Raw genomic sequence first — 22148 nt, 5'->3', positions numbered from 1 at the left:
TGTAGGATCTAGCAGATCTCTATCTTCAATACCACAAGAAGCTGCCAGCTTTCACAACACGTCTTTAGTTACATTTTCTATTTATGCAAAAGAATAATGTAAATGAAATAGCTGTTTGAAAGTCAATCTCTTTTTTTTAGCCAACATCTCAGTGTTTTGAAGTGCCAGTAAGATGCTGTATTTCCAGGTTTTTAAAGAGAAGAACAATCTTTGTGCCTGAAAAATTATGTTCAACTTCAGAAGCATCCAGAAGACACTGAGGTTCCTGAGATTATCAGGTGTTTTACCCTTCAAGACTTTCATCCTATTCCTATTTCCCCCACAAAATAAATAAATAAATAAATAAAATAAAACCTTGTGTTGGGGAAATAGTGCTTACTACTGGTCCTGCAAATGGGACTGGAAAGCAGATTGCCTTATATTTTGCTCTTTTTAGAGCAACCTTGGTTCTTTGGGACACTGATGAAGAAGGTAACAAACAGACAAGCAAACCAGACAGAAAAAAATGGAGCTAAACAAGTGTTTGCCTTCCACTGTGAATGCAGCAACAGGAAGCAGGTCTATGAACAGGAAGACAAGGTAAGATATAGCTTCTGGGTTCTGATTTGGTTTCTTGCTTGTGATTTTCTGGTTTCTTATAATGGTATATGCTACTGAAATATTTTTTCAGACATAGAATCTTAGAAACTACACATTCAATAATTGGAAGTAATCATGTAGGGCGATTATTTTTCTCTTCTTGACAACTTCTAGATGGAACTTAAACTATTTTTGCCATAAAGTAACTGCGTTTAATCTGCTCCGTTACTTGTCCGCTTCCAGTCTTCATTGTGAGGTGGCAGCTTCCTTTACGTCAAAAGTATGGTAGAGGGCAGAGGTTAACCCCATGAATGAACTTGCTAGACTTTTAAATTTCTGTAAGATATCAAGAAACAAAAAAAAAAGTGGGAAAATATAAGCAGGAGGAGGTCCCTTTCATTTGACCATCTGTTTAGAAAAATGTAGCTCTGTAAGGGTGAGGTTGGGTGCAACGGTTTCAGAAACATGATCAGGACATGGCTGTTTTCCAGTCAAACTGATGATTCAACTTTATTTTTTGGTCAATCCACTGGTAAAGTAAGGTAGACAAAAACTCCATTTTAAATGAGGCTCTTCTGCTCTGCTGACTGCACACTGTTATGCTTTGCAAACTGTTACATTTTTTTCTATCATCAGAGTCCAACTTCTGGACTCTTGTTATTTTGCTACTTATTTTTACTCCTCCTTAAACTGTCTATGTACCACCTGAAAATATTTCCCATTGTAACCTCACTTATAATCCATAGTTACTCATTCTGACATTTTGTGCAAGGATAAATTCTTCTGTTGCTTAATTTTCAGTATATGTATATCATTCTTAAGTCACGTCTTTGACATTCTCCATCTGAAGGTGTTGAGCAGAGGAATGAGCAAAAGTCTTTCATGTGGTAGTTTCACACTGATGGCTCGCTAATAAACTCCACCACGCCACTCACTCACTCCACCTTCTCAAAAGAATAGGGGGAGAAAATATGATGGAAAAAGGCTCATGGGTTGAGATAAGGACAGGGAGATCACTCAGCAATTATCATTACAGGCAAACAGACTTACCATAGGGAGATTAGTCCAATTTATTGCCTATCACTAGCAGACTAGAGCATTGAGAAACTAAAAGCACACTCAAAACACCTTCCCCCTATCCACCCTCTTCTACCTCCTCCCCCCGAGCGGCACAGGGGAACCGGGAATGGGGGCTGCGGTCAGTCCCTGACGCTTCGTCTCCACCGCTCCTTCACGGTCACTCTCTGCCCCTGCTCCACGTGGGGTCCCTCCCACGGGATGCCGTCCTTCCCGAACTGAGCCTGAGGGGGCTGCCCACAGGCAGCAGCTCTTCAACAACTGCTCCCACATGGCTCCGTACCACGGGCTCCATCCATCCCCCAGGAGCAAACTGCTCCAGCACGGGTCCCCCACGGGTGGCAGCTCCCCCCAGACCCCCTGCTCCTGCGTGGGCTCCTCTCCACGGGCTGCAGCTCCGGCCCGGGGCCTGCTCCTGTGGGGGCTCTCCATGGGCCGCAGCCTCCTCCAGGCCACATCCACCTGCTCCACCGGGGGCTCCTCCACGGGCTGCAGCATGGAGATCTGCTCCATGTGGGACCCATGGGCTGCAGAGGGACAGCCTGCTCCACCAGGGGCTCCTCCACAGGCCGCAGGGGAACTGCTGCTGCGTGCCTGGAGCACCTCCTGCCCTCCTGCTGCACTGACCTGGGGGGCTGCAGGGCTGGTTCTCTCCCCTCTCTCTTCCAGCTGCTGTTGTGCAGCATTTTTTTCCCTTTCTTAAATCCCAGAGGCCCAGCCAGCATTGCTCCCTCTCTTGGCTCTGGTCAGCAGCAGGTCCCTTTTGGAGCTGGCTGGGGCTGGCTCTGATCTAACATGGGGCAACTGCTGCTGGACTCTTCTCACAGAGGCCACCCCTGCAGCCCCCCCAGCTACCAAAACCTTGCCACGTAAACCCAATACACACATGAATGTTGATAGACTGCTTTGGAATAGCCTTGAAATGTAAGAATGATTAATTTTCTTTGTGTTGTCAGGCAGGCTTTTTGTTTTGTGGTTGTTGCTTTTAATTTCAATCAAAATATGTTAGTTCAGAACACAGGTATGAGAGTTTGAAATGAGTATTTTTCATCAAGAAACAGTACTGATGGAAAGTACTTCAAGAGAGTAACTTGGATTCCGTATCTGCATGTACGTGGGACCACAGTTCTCATGCATGCAATCAAAAAGGTACTATTTTACTTGCACTTGTTAGCAGCACTTTGGGGCATAGCCAACTAACAGGGCATGGGAGAAGAATTCTTGTTGGGGCCACTGGTGTTAGATATTAAGAACCACAAGAGGTTTCATAATACTACTTGAACAGTGTGATCAAGGATGTATCATACCATAATAGCACGCCTGCAGAGATGAGCACCTTCTGGCCTGTGCTGACCCAGTCCACCGTGTTCTAGGAGGATGATCTTTGTCAGTTATTGGGGTAGTACAGATAACGTGATCCTCACCATCTAAGTCTCTGATTACTACTTCTACAATTTCACTCCTTGTAAAAGAATTACAGTTATTTGATCGTTCTTAATATCAAGATCTTAATATGCTATCACATCCCAGCAAGATGAAGAATCAGTCTGAGCAACATGTGATCAGTACTTCAAATGTGATAATTGATCCTTATTTGAAATGATACTATAAATCAAACTGCCATTCTTCTAGAATGCTCTTCCTGAGGAAAAAAAAAAAAAATTACCAAGATGAAATCTCTTTTAAAAAATAACATTTTCAATTATCATTTAATCCCCATTCCCATAAATGCTACCTGCTTCTTGCAAAGACATACACCAAAATGATTAATTTAAGCTAACGTAAGTAATATCTCTGTTGAACTTTTCTGTTGATGGTGTATGTTTTGAAATGATCTTTATTCTTATTTTAACAGAGGATCAAACTGTTTGCTTTGTGCACTCAAATAATTCTCAGTTTCTGAACACTTTAACTGAATCCATGCCCATATTAGCAGCAAACATTTTAAATATCTACGAGTAGAAACTCAAAGAGCTCTTTCATATTCATGAATTGGTGTTAAGTTGTTAAAATATTGTTAATTCTACCACGTATTTTCATGAATTGAACAGTCATGTAGGGGGCTGAATTTTATTTTATTTTTTAACATAGGACCTTTTCAGCCAGGGGCCTTCTCTACTATTGGAAATACATTCAACTGTTTACTGGTAATATGAAAAGTCTTGAGCTTGGACACAGGAGATAAAGCAATAGCAGAAAAATTACATTAAATTATTTGGTTTTGTTTGGTATATTCACTGCAGAAAAATGTACATATTTTCCCATAAAATTGAAGCTTTCTTTCTAGGAAGCAATTTTGAGCTCTGAAGGAAGAGGCTAAAGTTTATTCTAAAGAATAAACTGATGAAGTCAATAGTAACAGATTTTCAGGATTAGAAGTTTCCACATGGGAACTCTGAAGGAAATCAGATATGGATCTCATGAACTGTAAATGCATAGGTGATGTATTGCTGATGACAGGCTTCAGTGTCCAAAGAACAAAGCGTAGCAAATATGCCCATGTTCAAAACCACTTGAGAAGACACCATGAAACTACAAACCTGTCAGACAGAAAATTGGTACAAACAATAGCAACAATAATAATAAACGAATTAATGGACACCTGGAGAAATATATAATAAAGAATAATCAGCTTAAGTTTTTGTAAATAAAAGTCAGGCTTCCCACAGTTTTAGGGGTAATGAGTAAAAAGCTCAAATGAAACCAGATCTAATAAATTGCTGCTGTCTGTGAAGCTATTTGTCATGTGAAGAAAAGAGGATTATCATACAGATCAGCACAATGTTTAAAAGACATGAGAAAGGAGAAAGTTAGACATCTGCCATACTCAGCAGTGTGCAGATTTGCACTCTCTTGTGCAGATGGAAAGGTGCTGGTATCTAAGCCCTGCCACCTATGACAAGGACAAAGCCTGACACAGCTCAAGGAGTATCAAAACATTCTTCAATGAACACTAAGGCTCCCTGAGAGAGTCAAAGCAAGGTTGAATGTTGGGGCATCAGACCCAAGCACCCATTTCCAAGTGGCCAGACAGCAGCAAATCTTTTTACACTTTTGTAATCATTCTATGATTTTGACATACCAAGTTAACATTTGCCTCTGGTGCAGAAATCTCTGCTGTGAGCCTGATTCCTAATACTGTAAGTAAATCATGGCCATGTGCTTTGATATAAATCCAAATTATAGAACAGAATCTCTGTATTACAAACACAAACGAAGTTAATGCTTATTTTAGCTTTCTCTCCAAGTGATGTAACATATCTATTGCATGGTATACGCATCTGTACTCAGTGCATTGGTGTCCCCGAAGGATCTGCACTGATATCTCTCCTGTTCAGTATAAACGACTTGGAAAGGGGGGTTTACTAAGGAATACATATTCTCACAATACCAGAAATAGGCAAAAAGAAATATTCAGGTTGTAAAGCTAAAGAATGCTCACAGTGCACAATAAAACTGTACCTCATTCCCACAGGTTCCTGTGGAAACCAAAAGTATTCTGGAGTTCAGGAAGCAATTAGAGAAATTATTGGGGGGAAAAAATCATCATGAGGTTACATTAAATACAAAGATAGAAATACCGTATCTGGCTCAGGAGGGTCCTAAGCTGCAGAATGTGAAAAGCTGAAGAGTATACTGGAGGAGATGTTAGTGTCGTTGTCCACCATGAGACAAAGGCTCTGGGGCTAGGTGTACCTTTGAACTGGTACAATAAAACAGTTCTTACATACTTACTTTTCCAGTATAGATATAAATAATTTCAAATATCACTAGACATTTTCATAAATGAAGCACAAGAGGCAAGGATACCTTCTAATGCTTTCTGTTTATCTTTTTTTTAATTCAGGTTAAATGAGAAGTTGGGGATGTTACTGTTCTAAACAATAATGCTGACATATTGCTTGCCAGTTGTGAAATTCCAAATGCAGATTTTGAAAAAAAAAAAAAAAAGTCAACTTCCTGTCTCAAGTCTGGGTAATGTATATATTTTCTCTCCTGGGTGCCTGAAATGCACAGGCAAATATTTCAGTCAGAGAATCTCCACAGTGCCACATACCTCGGGTACCCAATTTAGAAGAGGGCTGGGAAGTACCTTGAATAGGGAAAGTCCATTTTTTTAATCATCCTGTAACTGGACATACACCAAATTGACAGTGTGACCCAGTATGTCTCAGTAATGTTCTCAAAAACTTGTCCAGGTACTCTGCTAAATCCAAAGTCTTTGTGCAGCCATATCGTGAAGCATGCTCTGTCAGCTGTGGCTGAAGCTAGTGCTGACACGATGGCTTGTGACTTTTCTACTGCTTACACTTGCTGGCATCAGAGAGCTTTTTCTAATGGACTTGTAGCATTCAGCGAGGCACAACCATGCTGCTCGGTGTCAGTCTTCAGGTTGTGCTTTCATTCCTAGTCAGTATCTTCTTAACATATGTAGAAAACTAATCAAAATAGTATCACAGAATCACAGAATTACAGAATGTATGTATTATCTTTGCTTTGTTTTCATCCCTATGAAGGAATTCGCTGTTATCTGGGGTCTCAGGTGTCCCTTAGGAGGTTTTTCTTGTGAGGGAGTGTTACCCTCGCCCCCTCTCATATTTGTTGTTTATAGGCCTGAGTGAGCAGCCTGCATCAAGGAAAAATTTAGTATCGCAAATTCCTCACTAAATGTCATTTCTCACTGGAAAATCATCACAGGCAAAATCTTCTAATCATTTCCCAGCCCACCGTGCATCATTCTTCCACATAACCAAAGGTACGGGGGGAGATGCTCTTCTGGACAGGTGGGAAGTGACAGACGACAGCAGGACAGTGACTGTGGACCCCCAACCAAAACAGCATGAACTAGGCCCACATCTGGAGTGACGTACATTGCAGCACATCGCAGCTATTGAAAAGAAAACTGTAACTATTCTAGTCTTTTTTCTTCTTATTTCATCTCGTAAAACACTAGTGACCTCCTTAGGTAATTGTTATCAACCACAGTGGTGGTTTGGGGGCCCAGAGCTGTCAGGAAGTACAGTTTGTAATAAATAGGGCCCGGAGCCAGCTGACGTTCCCTTGATGTGTTGACTTCTAGCTCCCTCTTGTGTACCAAATCTATACTAACAGACAGACTACTCAAAACATAAGGAAACGGCAGAGAAAATATAAACTTCACTACTTTTAATAACATGATTTTAATGCTGACAGATCTTCAGATGAAGGGTTGTCATTCAAAGAAATGTCTCCTATTTATTAATTATTTCATAGATGGCAAATCAGTTGGGTTTCTTGTATAATGATGCTCCAGAAAGTAATTCATGTTGTAAAATCTAATTTGGAATGCAACATTTTTGAAACATCTAGCTGTAATGATATTTTTTTAATATGCCTCCTAGAATTGCAAGGCCTTTTTTCCAGCCATGATCAACTGTAATCACGAACACCTGGTTAGCGTGGCAAGTGCAGCAGGATTCTTGCGAGTCTACAAAACATCGGAGTGCTATTACGAATTAGATCTACATGCCAGTACCATTCCCTGGAGATCTCAGAAATGCTTGGCTTGAGCAGTTTGTACTGATGCATCGAGACTCGCAAAGAGCCCGCAGATATGAAAGGTGGTGGTGTATCAAAGGGGAGGATGGCAGTAGGTTGCCTGTGTGGCACAGGGAGCTCACTGCAGATTTTATTGGCTGACTGCAGCCTGTCTTATCTCTGCAGAAGAAGGACAATACATCTTGTAGGCGTGCAGCAGAAGGGAGCCCCTCATACAGGTTGTCTAACAATTCCTGTTGCCAGTTTTTCTGCGGATGGATGTTCAGAGTCCTGAGTGGGACCTGGGACTACACACTTGGTTGTAAAATGGTTTTCAGGTTCAGGAGGCTTTTTGACAGAATTTTCATCAAAATTCATTCAAATGAGCTGTGTTTTAAGCTATGTAACTGCTCCATATTCTCATCTGTTTCACTCAGGAAGGCTGGCTGCTACAGTCCTGCCCATTTCATCAGCCTGTGTGTGCTACCCAAACTCTCTTATTTCTTTCTGACTAGAGCTCTCAGATTGCCCTATGAGAATGTGAACTGCATATTAATAAGTGCATTTTGTTTCTTCTGCCAATTGATAGTGTTACTTGGGTGTACATTTGCCGCCTATTACTATTGGGTCAGATTCAATATTGATAAAAGATCACATTCAGCTTTCTTCATTTAACCATAATGCCTATAAGAGTGGACCGTCCAATCCAGGCGTTATAACTTTTTACACATTAGCTGTGCACTTTTAGGTTGTATCATTCCATCCATTGTGGGTAAGTTCCTGAAGAATCACAAACTGTTTGAAGACAGCTTTTGAACTGTTAGCAGAAGTGGGTTTAATTGTACCTAATATCTGTTTTCACACACATTTGAAAAGCCATAGGAAACTACATGTAAACTCCTATCTTAAAATAAAGTTTTTACAGTTGCAAAATTGTAGTATAATGTAGGTTGGGAAATATCTTTGGAGTTCATTTGATCCAAACCTCCAAATAAAAGCAGGCCCAATTTGTATCAGGTTGCACAGGACCTTGTGAAGTCAAGTTTTGATTATCTCCAATAAAGGAGATCACATATGTTCATCAAGCAATACAAATTAGATGAGATTCAGCCTTCTGAGGCTAACAAAATGGTATTGTAGGTACAAAGCAATATCAGAAGAAGAAGTAATGGGTTGAAGCAGTATTTACAAGTAGGGTGTTTAGATTTTACGACTATAAATAGTTCTTACTGATATGTTAACTGTGATATCAAAAGGTGAAGACCATTCTGAACTGAAAGAATGCCTGGTTTGTAGATGAGTGTCTGGAAATGTATATAAAATGTTAAATAAGCCCATCTTTTTATATAGTTCACTGAAAAATCCTCTGGAAATTATGAATCTTAACCTTAGACACATGTGCATCAATCATGGTAGGGGCCACTAACCTTCAGGGTTATTATTACCAATATGCATAGCATCCTTAAAATACTAAGTCAAGAATGCTAATATATAACTAATTAGTACCAGGACTTAAATAGATTACAAAACATTAAATTCTGTATATAATACTATGGTGCTTTTGAGATAGTTTTAATCTTTCTTTCTCTACTTTTCAGATTATTCTGGAAGTAAACATGCAGTCATCACAATGATGGAAGCCTTAGATTCAGAATTATATCATGCAAGAAAACGCAGCTTTAAAAACACAATCTTTTGTCCTTCTTTTATTAATACTAAATTAACTAGAGGTTTTCAAACCCAGTTAATGAAACTTACATTATGTTTTATCTCAAGTAAAAAGTAATCACTAGTCACTAGATATGCCATATATAGTCTCTAGCTATTATAGGCTTGATTTTCTTTTCAGTTCAGTATTTTTGCCCCATTTGCACACAGAACTGTTTCTCTTGGTTGAGAAATCCCAGATTTGCATACAATTAATAACTGACATGTATAAGAGACTGCGTAATAACCTTGCAATCAAGGAATGGTTAGGGGTGCGTGGCAGTATTTAAGGCAAGCTCATTTGTCAGTAGAATGGGGACTGCTGAGGGTCTTTGCTCCAAGTACTTTTGGCACCATAATTATAGTTACGGCTGCCAGGATACCTGTCACCTATGATTATTAACAATGCCCCAGTATTAGCAGGTACTGTACTTCTCTGAGTGAGAATAGTTCTGGTAATATTATCTGGTAGGCTGCCATATTGTAGTGACAGGAGAGGTTGCAGGCATGGATTTAGCCATTGCAGAAGTGGATTATCAGCAGTCTTGGTTCTTCAGTACTCTGTTCCTGCTTCCACTGCTCATCATCCTGAAACAGCATATTTTATACAGAGCTCCTGGCTGTAAACAGGCCTGGGTCTGGTCTATTTAGTTGTCAACCCAACCTCTACAGAAGAAAAGAAGGAGGTGTGGAGAGGACTGAATTCTTATGCACAGAACATCATATACCACAGATTAGCTGGGAAGTTTTCAACACCACAGTCAATGCAGGCACAAACTTCATTAGGGTCTGAGCAGGGCTTGCTTAAAAGTTAGGTATTAGTAATTAAAATTCACAACATCACAAAACTTCTCAATTTATTTTGATCATAGAAAGAACAAATTGGATTGGAGACTCCTGTCCAGGACGACATGAGGGGAAGGAAGGAAATTCTTGTATTAAATGATTTCTGTGCTAGAATACAACTCAAAATTAAAGTTTTATAATTCCATAATGCTTTTTCTTATTTCACCAGAAACCAACTTTTACTTCCTGCTTATGATGCAGAGTGTGTAGCCAGCAAAATCATGGATGCAATTCAAAAGGAAAAGCTGTATCTATTTATGCCTTTGATATTACGCTTTTTGGCTTTTAAAATATAAAATTGTGTCTTCTGTCTTTTATCATTTCATTCTTTCCTTTTCCATATGCCTGCAAAATCAGCAGGGAGATTTAGTTAAAATGTTCCTTTAGTTAGCATCCCTGCAGTCAAACCAGTTGTATGAATTCAGTTATGAAGAAACGGTGTTTTTAATTTTTAATAATTTAGGTGACTAGCATTCCTCTTGCAGCTTCTGTCTCTAATATACTTCTTAAGCTATAGTTGGGTATAGAAATCAAAATTTTTCATGGGATGGTTCACTGGGAACGCTGTGGACTAGAAGCTGTGTGCTTCCCGTAACCACCTCCACTAATGGCTGGGCTTTTCACAAAATTGTTCAGTCTGTATTAATTTTTCCCATTTGTAGCATGGGAGTGACAAATGCATTATTGCCAGACCTTAGAAGCATTGTGCACATTATGAATTTATATGCATTTATTTAGTAAAGTGCATTTTTCTAATTAAAAAAAATAAAAATAAAAAAATGAGGCTGAGCCTTTGTCTCATCGGTTTCATTCCTTGAAAAATAGTACTGGTTATCCATCCAATCTTACCTGGAGATCCCCAGCAACTTGGATAAAGTTGTTGATCAAAAGAAAAAGGATTGAAAGCAAATTATTCTTAGGACCTCGAGTGCCATCTGATTTTTTTCAGTGAAGAAAAAAAAAAAAAGCATGTTCATTCTTTGACAGAAAATTTGCTTCTTGTATAATTTTTGACAATGGTCAGCATGCAATATAATTCTAAATAACTGTCCTTTAATACTGATTCTCAGCCACAACCCGCTGTCTCATTTTGTGACAGCATTCTACTTATGTATTTATCCGAGCTCTCAGTAAAAGTCAGTAAATCCGGGCAGGGATGTTTGACTTCATCTCCTACTCTTTGAATTCTCAATTTCTGAGCAAAATCTCAAAACATGAGAAGAAGGAACCATTGTTCACGCAGAAAGAAAAGCCATAAAAAATTTAACATCTTTCACATTTTAAAAATCTTAGAAAGTGTAAATAATCCCCCTCTAAAGATTTAGTGAAGCATTACCACTTACGGTAAAGAAACAAGCCATAAAGAATTCAACTGTCTCTCAATGAAAATGAAGCTAGCACAAAACAGTCCTAAGGGAAAAAAATCCAAAGATAAATTCTAGAATTAGTTACACAAAAGTATGTGCTGGTACCCATCAGTAAAACATACCTTTTGAGAGCATATTTTGCTTATACAGGAAGCTGTAGAATCAACTATCTTATAAAGAACATCAGTCATATTCAAATTACAAACTTTCTGAGGAAAGGAAAATTTGAATAATACTAGGTCCCTTTGTAACATAGCAAAAATCTGTAAATAAACTGGTGTCAACCACACACAACTTTAATTTCTCAGCAATTTCTGTAATATCTTGGACGTTTCCGTGCCACTCTGTGACACGACCTGAGCACCTCAGATAGAGCTCTGGTGGTCTTGGCCATACACAGTACACTCTGACTCCTGATTCCCTGATGAGCAGAGAGAGGCTCATTGCAGCAGCTTGTCTTATTACATCCACAGGCTGGATGGCTCAGGGCAGCTTAGTTCTTGTCCCACATCAAAGCTTCTTCTGGAGGAAGAGGTTTTTTAAAAACATCTGCAGAAACCAGTGTATATTGTTTGATGTGAGATAATGTAGACCATAGATCTTGTTATGCAGTACCCTTCTAGACTCAGACCTAAAATGTCTGCATGTAGTTCTTGGGTATGTGATGCAGTCATAGCCAGCTCAGGATAACCATCTGAAATACACAGCTCTAGTGAGGACAGACATTGTGTGGAGATGGGGATGTAGCCTTTGTATTTGATCAAATGGTTTAATCCCACTGTTCTGATATCCTCAACTCTAACCTAGGAAGGAAAAAAATAGTGAAAGTGACATAAAGTACAAATATATTGTCTCTGTTTTCCACTCTTACAAGCTGTGGACAAGGAGGCTTCATGCTTATACGTTTTTTTCAGACTAACCAGAAGTAGAAACTTCATCTTTATTTTTATACAGAGAAAAAATGTTATTAATCTCTATATTATGTCATGATTTTCAATACTTTATATAATTTCATGAGGTAGAAAAGGCCTAAATCAATCCAAATTGCTCGGTTATTAACAGATCAAAATTCTACCTTGATTACTACTATAGATTTTTCTAGTTCCTTTCTTCAGTCAGTAAAGTGTCTCTGTTCAATACTTCAGATATTTCAGGATGCCACAGACTGCTAATAACAAATAATGGTTTAAATTTAAAAAAATAATGAATACACATCTAATTGCCATTTAAGAAATGCACAGAAATGTTGCTGAAGCCACGTAGATGATCAGGTGGTCATCCTTTTCATTAACTAACCTAAGCTGACAGTACTGCCTGAGATAGCAGTGATTTAAACAGTCACAAGGCATTGCTCAACGATTTCATAAACTCCATGCTTCCCATACGTTCATTGATCAAACACATTGTGTGGGTGGAAGTGCCATTCTAGCAGCTCCTCGATCACTTAGTCCATCGCATCCTTCACAGAAATGTTGTTAACAAATGAACTGTTAATATTTCCAGTATGCATTTTGAGTGCCCTTTATTTCATCATTCTCCTGATTTCTTACTGCTGTCAGGTTTAGGATGAGATGAATCCTACCCAGCAATGCCTCCTCTGTTGCATTGCCTGTAAGGGAGCCTAGACAGATTGTGCAGGTACAGGTGCATACATCGTAGATGTCTCCTTAGGGTTACATGAATTCCCCATATAGCAGGGTGGCCTTCTTATCTAATAGAGGGAAGACTCAGAAATCTCAGATGGTAATTTTTTCACTGCACCACTGTAGCAATTCTTCATTTGAAGTGTTGCTTGTCATTCCGCCAAGCCACAGGCTGATGATTAGAAGTATTTCTTCATAAAATTGTTGTATGCTACTAGTAGTTCAGACATTCAGGGAAAACATGGTTGCTGTTCTGATATCCACACCTGTAATTTGGAAAGCACAGAAAATAAAGTGACATAATATTCCAGTTGAGTCACACATACTGACTTTTACAGAAAAAGAAAAAAAAAAAAGTCAAAATTGTATTTTTAAAAAACATGACATAATGCTTCTTTTCTCACTTTTGTTTGTTGTTTTTTTTTTATGTAATTAAAATAGATACAAATTTCATGCAGATGCAAGTGTATATATTCTTATTTTATACTTACACACATGCTTTCCTTTCTGCAATAGAGGGGGGTTAGATAAAGTAGGCTAAAGTGTAAGCAGTGTCTTCTGTTGGATGATATGCTAGGAAGCAACAGAAAATAAAGAAACAGGATGCATCCTCCTTCAGAATAGGAAACAAATTTGAAAGGAGCCAGAGTGGCAGTCCTGAAAAAAAGTCTTTGAAAGATACTGAGATCCTGACAGCAAATAAGCGTAAAGTAGGAAATCGGGTTAGACCTGATGGCTCCTTCATTATCTGAAGTCCTTCAATACCTAGCGTAAATTTTCCTGCACGTTGAAGGAACAGCGGTGCCTTTACCACTAAAGTGGTAAATTTGAGAGTCCCAAAGTTAATCAACTACCTTAAATTAAGAGCAGAACTGTGTCTCTAATTATGCCTACTTCACACTCAGGAGGTGAGCTCCCACACTTTAATCCCACGTGGAAGTGGAAATTAGAAAAAAATTGTTTCAGTTTAATATTTAAGCCGTGTTACATAGGACCATGCTCTCCTTATATATATTTCCTTATGTCTGCCACCTCATAAACTGGTGATGTTACCTTAAGATATGTAATTCTTTAATATATAAATATATTCTTTATATCTATGTTACTTAATAAATAATGCATAATACTTAATACATAATACATAAATAATTCTTTAATATATGTATGACATTAATTTCATCATAGCTGATTGCTTTCTATGCAGACTTTACAGTGGCTTTCTAAATAATGATTTCTTTCAATTTTCATTTTTTATAGTTTCCTTTCCAAAGAACACATAAGTTTAGTTTAGAGAGTTGGTAACCACTGCAATAACTAATTAAGAATCAGGAAGAAAAACACCATTTCTTTTATGTAAGAAACAAGGTTATTTGTTTATCAACAGAAGCATTAAACAGAATTACTAGATAACAACCTACATAATTTTGGAATAACGGTACATTTCTCACAATTTAAAACATATGTGATTTCAACCACACATATCTGCAACTGATGTATTGTTTGAGTATATTCTCATCACATGCGTTTTGTAAATGAAAGGCATGTTTCCAGCTTGGCGATGGCATCATACCTAATGATACTAATGCTGGTTGATTAGATTTAGTGGTTAGTATTCCACCAAATGCAAAATTCTTTAAAAATAGCTCCTTTAACATTATTGCAACATAGATGCATTCATATACTTATCAATATAACCTATTAAAAATCTAAGTAGAAAGTGCAGATTATGAACACTAGGAGATTTTGAGAATACTAGACTTGTAACATTGTGTTTCTCTTGTACTATTAATGGGAATTGTCAACTTTCTGGGAAAATACAAGGAAGAAATATTTAGCATTAAATAACATTACATGCAAAAGTGAGAAGTGTGACATTTTTAGCTCTTCAGTACACATAAATCCTTCTTTGTCCTAGTATTTTGCTTCAATTAAATTTTTTTCTTACAGCTTCTTAGCTTTCTTATTAGAGAATTATCCTTTGTGTTCTTCATATGCAACTCAAAAACTATCTCAGAGACGTTTCAGTCCCTGGGATTCTTCTCTGAGACTTTCGTATTATCCATATTTCCTCCACACAAAAAGAGCACTGCTGAGAAAGTTCAGCTGCAGATGGGATTAAAAGGCAGTATGCCTTAAACCGAGATATGGTTAAAGCTACCATAGTGCTCTAGGTCATTGACAAGGCAAGCAACACAGAGACACTTTGTTTACTCAGAAAAAAATAAGACAAAACGAATGTTTGCCCACTGGCATGAGTGCAGAAGAAGGGTAAAACAGAATTTCTTGCTTATATGTTGTTCTTCTGCAGAAGAGTAAATCTTTTAAGAATATGTTTTGTTAAACTGTGACACTTGGAAAAGGTGATTAACCACATAGAACTAGGATATTTTTCTAATTCTACAAAGAAGTTGTAGGCAATATTTAAGCTGTGTCTGTGATGAATAGCCTAATGTGCCCTGGAAGCTGTTCCACCTAAGTTTTCCTGTAAAGTACATAAACTGCTCTGGTCAAAGATCAGAATTACATGTAACAATTGAAGTTTTATGCTTTTTTTGGCTTCCTGAGAATCAAATTTTTTAACAGGATACCAAGGAAAAATGAAAAGCAGCAAAGTTGCTTCTGCTTTCATCCTCTATGCTTAGTCAAATGTATATCAGCAGTGCAATGCTTTGGGGGATGACTAGAAACAAGGACAGTGTTAGTTTCTCCGCTGAGTTGGTGACTTATGCCTGGCTGTTACAGTAAGTGTAAAACTCTGCTTGTGGTGTTCACTAGGCAGTACATCACAGGCACACATCACAGGCTAGCCCCCGCTTGGCTCTTTAAGTGCACTTTCTCCTCATCTTTTCTGGTGGGGTCCCAAATGTTGCTAAAATGTAACAGTAAAATAATATTCCACTGATTGTAAACATGACAAGATCTATTTTCAAATCCTCCTGACTATGAAATCAAACCCATTTATTAGAGGCAAAGACTTCAAAAACTCTTTCTTATAAGGAATACTTGTTTCCAGATATATTTCTTTCAGCCTGTCATAGTCAGAAAGAACTAACCAGTTTTCCTAAAACTATAAACCACAATAAGAGTAATGAAAACCAACAAAATAGAAAGCTATATGGAAAACTGTTTTTATCATCTGTGCCAAACCAGTCTGCAAACCATAAGGTGTGGGAGAACATTTTTGTTTCCTTCATGAGACATGACTTTTATCAAAGGACAGCAAAGACTTGCAGTAACACATCACAATTTGGGGAGAAAGTGCTAACAATTTGGCAGAAAGGGTATTTATCCTGAGCAGGTGACGGCAGAATGAATTACTGCCTCTGTATTACCGACAGGCATCTCAGGAAGGAAAGTAAGAAAAAGCTATAGAAAGACACTTAACCCTTTATACCTCTTTTCCCCACCAAAACTCTGCATAGGTTCAGAGGATTTGGACCCCTGCTGAAGTATGGTGAGATCCAGAGCACAGTGGAGGCTGTTGGAGAGCTCGAGGTTGACCAGGTAACTCCGTCCTGCCCCTCACCGATGGGAACATTTTCTGTCACTGTTCACAGACAAATGCAGACACCCAACCACATTTTTGGCCCTTTATGTTAGAGCATGTAAAGCTGCTCAGAATTCCCCAGGCATTAGAAAAGATACCTATAGTTTATGTTACTTCAAATAACAGAGCACTGCCCTCCCACTTTTCACTTCTCTCAGGAGATGGAGCTACCAGGTAGGTATGTGGCACCAGAGCTCTCTATACCTGGGTGCTTTCCACAGCTACAGAGAAGTCAGGGAGAGGCTGATGTCCATGTCACGATTTGTTCTTCCCAGAGCACTGGGGTTTTCAGCTCGCCACAGTGCCAGTCTTCCCACAGATGACTCTGATCTAAAAAGTAAAGATTCTTAGTATTTCCCTTAATTTAAAGTTTATGAAAAAAATGCATTTTCCTGTAAAGCATTTTCCTTCTTTAGCATCAATCAAATTATATTCAAAGGGTCATTAACTTGTCCCATTTGATTAACTAGTCCTCTGAACTGGACTAGCCTTAGCTGGTATCAGTCAGGTGGAAAGTCTCATTTAATTCAGCAACCCTCAGTATACACTGTCACAACTCAGTCTGTGATATCAATGACCTCCTGGCTCCCAGTAAATATGGGAAAGAAAATCAGGAGCTGGCAATCATTTTAAGAAATATGTAGTCTTGCCTTATTAGAAAGGTCTTGGGTGACACCATAGCCCCAAACAACTTAATAGTTGACAGAAATAACCATAAAAATGTCTAATTCAGTGGTTATACACATTTCCATGTGAGCTAAAAGTGTTCCCACAAGACTGATATATCCCTAGCGTTCTTCTGGTCCCCAGTGTACTTTTCCCATCACGATTCTGAGGAAAAGGGACCAAGGGAGGAGTAGGTGACTCAGAAAAAGGAAAAGTCAGTCTGAAGCTGGCTGCTGCCGTTCTTAGCACAAACTAAAACAAACAGTTAAAATAGTTGTCTTTGTTTGGAAGCAAGGACGCCTCCTCTGAAAACTGCTACTTTGCGAGCTGCTGCACCACACTGAGAGGCAGCAAAGCTGTCTTCACTGTCAGTAAAATTCCCCAACTGGACCCAAAGTGGGAGAAATACAGGGGTTTCTGGTGCTTTTTGTAGACACTCTCTTTTTAACCAGTCAAGGTGAAATGGATTTAATAAATAAATGTCTATGACTCTATGGCATCTATTCTCAGATGTCCTATTTTTCTCACAAAAACACAGAATGAAGAATACCAGTTAAATGAATTGGAGTCTTTCCCGATTTTTCCTTCTAAATATTATGAGGTTGTTTGCTTCGTTCACACATGAATGTCTTCCTTTTCATCACCAGAAACCACTGAAGCACTCTCCTGAGCTTAAATAGCAGAAGGAACATTTGCTGATGATGCTTGTTTACATTCAAAATATATTACATAGAATTACAGCACACTCTAGACTGAAGATCTAACTGTGCAGCACTTATTTATACTAATCTGTATTCTCCCACCTGAATGTCCCACAGCAGTAAGTATGTGATTTGTCTCACTTGATTTTGGCTAGCTGAAGGACAGGCGGCAGACCCAAGCTACTCACTTCATTGCCTGATTGTTTTATGGCAGCATGAATCCTTCTGCAGCAATTTATTTCTACCAGCCAGTGAAGAAGTTTGGATGGTTTTCCTATCCTGAGGTGTCTGTTTCAATGGCTAAAAATGGGGTGGAGGAATTCCACTCTATGTTCTTAGGGTTATGAGTTCAAATATTTGGGCTTTGACTATTCATCATGAAAGAGACAGGAAGCATCGTTACATAACAATTTATATGCAAGTTCAATGTGGTCTTAAAAATTAAATATTTAGCACCAAAACATCACAATGGTGTTGATGTGTTTAATTTTTCCTTCTTTCTTCACTTCATGGATTAGCATTTATTTAGAGTTAATACACTTGTAATAATTGGGTAGCCTGGAAACAACAGACTCAGAGGTGAATGCTGCAGGCAGTGCAAGCATTACAACAACTGAAGTCTTTCCGATGATTATTGAATTAGCTGCAGGTGTTCAAATGCATTTATTTTAGGTAAGCAGCCTTCCTCTGGTAAAATCTGCCTCACACCACAGTCTCTGCAGAGATAAGTGCCAAGGGAAAGATGTTTATGCATTACAGGACATTATCCTCTCTGGGCTGGAATGAGTGCTTCTGAACAAGCCATGGCAAACGTGTTCCCAGCTAGATGGATTTCTTGCCATTTCTCATCCACATCTCTGGAAAGGCAAACCTGTCATGAAAAATACTGATGAAGACATGAAGTTTGGGTTCAAATTCTGTTGTTTTTTTTGTTTGTTTGTTTGTTTTTTTAATCTCTTTCTTATCACATGGAATTGCTGGAGTACTTTATAAAGAGTGCTTTGTGTGTTACCTAGAAATGATGTTTTTCATTTACGAAAACTAAAGCTGCCACAGGATAAAACGATGATGGTCCTTGTATGGATAAATAACTACATACAAGGTAGGACTATTAGCAAGAAGGAACAGCAAGTGGAAACCAACCGCAGAGGGCCGGGACTCAGCTCCCCAGCAAGCGGGGCCCCCTGAGAGCCGTGCCCAGCTCCTCCCGGTCCTGACACCGACCCGCCTCAAACACCCGGGGCCTTTTCTGGCCGGGCGGTGCTGAGGGGCCGGGCCGAGCCCCGCCGCCGCCGTTTCCCTGCTCAGCCCGCTGCGGCCTGCAGGTGGCGGCCCCGGCCCGGCCCTGCCTCGGGCCTTGGCTCCGGACCTGATCCCGGGCGGAGCGCGGCCCCGGGGAGCGGGGCCGGCTGCGGCCCAGGGGCTGCCGGCCCCCGGGGGAAGGGACCGGGGGCAGCGCCGGGCTGCACCTGCAGCGGCCAGGCTGCGGCCTCCGCAACGCTTGGAGTGAAACCTGAAAGGCAGAAGGCCCACTTTTCCCTTCCCTTCCCTTCCCTTCCCTTCCCTTCCTTCCCTTCCCTTCCCTTCCCTTCCCTTCCCTTCCCTTCCCTTCCCTTCCCTTCCCTTCCCTTCCCTTCCCTTCCCTTCCCTTCCCTTCCCTTCCCTTCCCTTCCCTTCCCTTCCCTTCCCTTCCCTCTTTTCCTCTTTTTTCCAAGCAGCCAGTGGCTTCTATTTCCCCTCCCAACTAAGGCGCACACTTTTATCATGAGACCATTCACTTTAGAAGAGATTGAGGGGTCAGTTCTCCTTTTGCTGCTGCCTTCTACCTGCTGCCTACACAAGCCCCCAAAGTGAGCAGCATACCTTGCAAAAGCAGGATAGATTCATAAAGAAATAAAGCGTTTTAAAAGAAACAGATTTCCGTAACACTGCTATAAAACTGTACGATCCTAGATCCAGCTGTTGCTTCTAAGGTCTTGCCTGTGTCTCTTCTGTGCCACACAAACATTGTGCACACAGGAGATGCCCCCTGCTGAATGAAAACATCTGTATATTGAAAGCAATACCTTTTCATGCACATTTCAAAATTTCAGTGTGGTTTTCATGTTTGTGGGCTGAAAGTATTTGGGGGGGCTTTCTTTAGAAAATTGCCTCATGTATCAGAAAAATCATGCACACTTTATAAAGTGACCATAGTTATTCATATTCCTGGGACTGCTCTTGTGTTTGTCTTCTTTAATGTGTTTGAGGGCAGCCTTAATAATGCCCTAAATAACTGCAAGCCTGGCAAAAAGAAAAGACTGAGCACAAGAGTGGAATCAGAAGGACAAATTGTTAATGTCACATTTGAAGGGCAGCAAGCTACTTAAAAGGAAACGCCCAGAAGATTGCTGGATGTGCAAGAACTGCCATGGCTGAGAGCCAGACTTGGAAGTCCTTGCTAACATGAAATAACAGGAGCAGATGAGGATGACCAGTTTACAGAGGGAAAAGAATGAGGAACACAGAAAAATACTGAAGAGTTGGTGAAGGAACTCCCCGAGCATTAGCTATGCTACAAGTGGGAAGATAGAGTTGTGAACACATAACAAATAGTGTCCTCCAGCACAGGCTAAAGAAGCAAACCACTACACTGAAAAGTCATATATTTAGGCTCTCCTGCAGGAGACGGTTCCTATCGTTCTCACTGCAATGCAAGGTTCCATTGGCATTACATGCTGAGATGTCCTGACTGGAGATTTTCACCTGCTGTAAACACGACGACATCCAGGACATACAGTAGAGATGAAAAATAGTGATGTCCCTGTGGTGCAGGTCTAGTGCTCAGCAAGAAATAGTTTTTGCTTCTCCTGAAGCAGTAGAAAATAGCTACTTTGCAAATATCCTCAGAAACAAAAGGAAGATATAACCTTAAACAGACATGCAGTGTAAAAAGCATAGGTGTTTTGTGCACCTTCCTGAGAGGGTCGGACACTGTGAGACAGATGCAGGCATCTGCAGGCTCTGACAGACACTCTCTGGCTCTGCAAAGCCTGCGCAGTATGTGGATATAGTTTACAGTCATGTCCAAGCCACAACAACCATACAGAGAGCCTGGAACTAATGTGTAGAGAGACACCCACTGTCTGGTTATGTCCATTTGTAATGAAATCTTTGTACACTACCTATACGCTTCAGGCTCAAAGAATAAGCATTTTCTCCCAAACGAATTTAGATCCAGTTTGAATGCCCCATCAAATGGCATTGCAATTCTTCATGCTTTTACTTCAATTTCCAGTTGAAGGCACACAGATTTTACAGCATGTTGTAGCTCCTGATGTGCATCATGTAGGACAAGAAAGAAAGAGGGCTTTCCCAGGCACTCTGGCATCCTTTTAGTTACCTATACAGGTAATGCTGATATGTTCCAGGTATTATCAGGCTGTCCCAGCAGTACAGCTTATCAGCCGTGAGCTGATATTTTAAGATACTATATTTAATGAATCTGCTCACAACTGTTAATCTTAATTCCAGGAGTGTGTTCCCCACACAGCCAGTGAAAAGACCGAAGAAAAGACAACTAAAAGAAGGTAACTAGTCTGAAGTTCTGCCGAGATTTTGAGCTTTCTTTGTACATCTGAGTACGAATGAAGTCTGCCTTCCCAGACAAGTGTCCGTATCGCCGCAGGAGACAGCATGGAGAGTCGCCTTCAGCTGGCGCACATTAGGCATGCATTTACAAAAGCAGAAGTCTGAATATTTATATATAGCACGAATTAGTAAACTCTTGAACAAGTCAGTTACTGTGGGAAAACATCCTATAAGTTTCATCAGGCTCTGGAAGTAGTGCTGCAGGAAGTGTAATTTATTCATTGTTAAAATCTCACAATGTCTGCAGCTGTTCTTGTATATTTTATTGAGAGGAAACTCTGTAAGACTGGAGAATCAATACAGAAATATCTTTTTTTTTAAAAAAAAAAAAAAAAACAGGACCTCAAATGTGAATCTACACTTTTTTTGAGATCCACATTTCTTCTTTTATCAGGTGCTCATTTTCATTTTCTATTTCAGACATAACATGCACCATCAAAAGGATCACAGTTGAAGTTTAAGTGGAAAAACGCACGCACATTTTTACTTAAACACTTAAGAATGTTTCTTTTCTTTTCATGGTCTCTTTCTTCTCTCTGCCAAATATCGATCAGCAAATATCGATTACTACAAACCTTGTAAAAATATGCAGTAAGATAGACTGTCAAGCCCACAGTCATTTTCAATATGATTCACAAAGAAAAAGTGTTTTCAAATCTTGTTATGTTTTAGGTGAATAGGATTCCTATAGAAACACATGCTTCGTATATATTTTTCCAGTCCCATGTATGCATATATTTAGTCCAAGAATTTCCATGAGTCTCAAGCAAAATTCTTTGGCAAAATGCCCTCAGAGTGAGAAATCAACAATTCCCAGTTTCTGAAGCCTCTATTACTGCCTGCTCTGTCGAGTTAATGCCTCAATTTA

General features: G+C 39.6%; 1 pseudogene; it reads left to right on the top strand.

The window, feature by feature from the left end:
* Positions 1–226: 226 nt before the first annotated feature.
* Positions 227–12999, top strand: LOC121065169 (annotated as a pseudogene).
* The last annotated feature ends 9149 nt before the right edge of the window (positions 13000–22148 follow it).

This window comes from Cygnus olor, chromosome 2 (genome assembly GCF_009769625.2).
Source record: "Cygnus olor isolate bCygOlo1 chromosome 2, bCygOlo1.pri.v2, whole genome shotgun sequence".
In the NCBI taxonomy this organism is placed as follows: domain Eukaryota; kingdom Metazoa; phylum Chordata; class Aves; order Anseriformes; family Anatidae; genus Cygnus; species Cygnus olor.
Note: the sequence above shows the minus strand (reverse complement) of the source record. Positions and strands in the feature narration are given on the sequence as shown.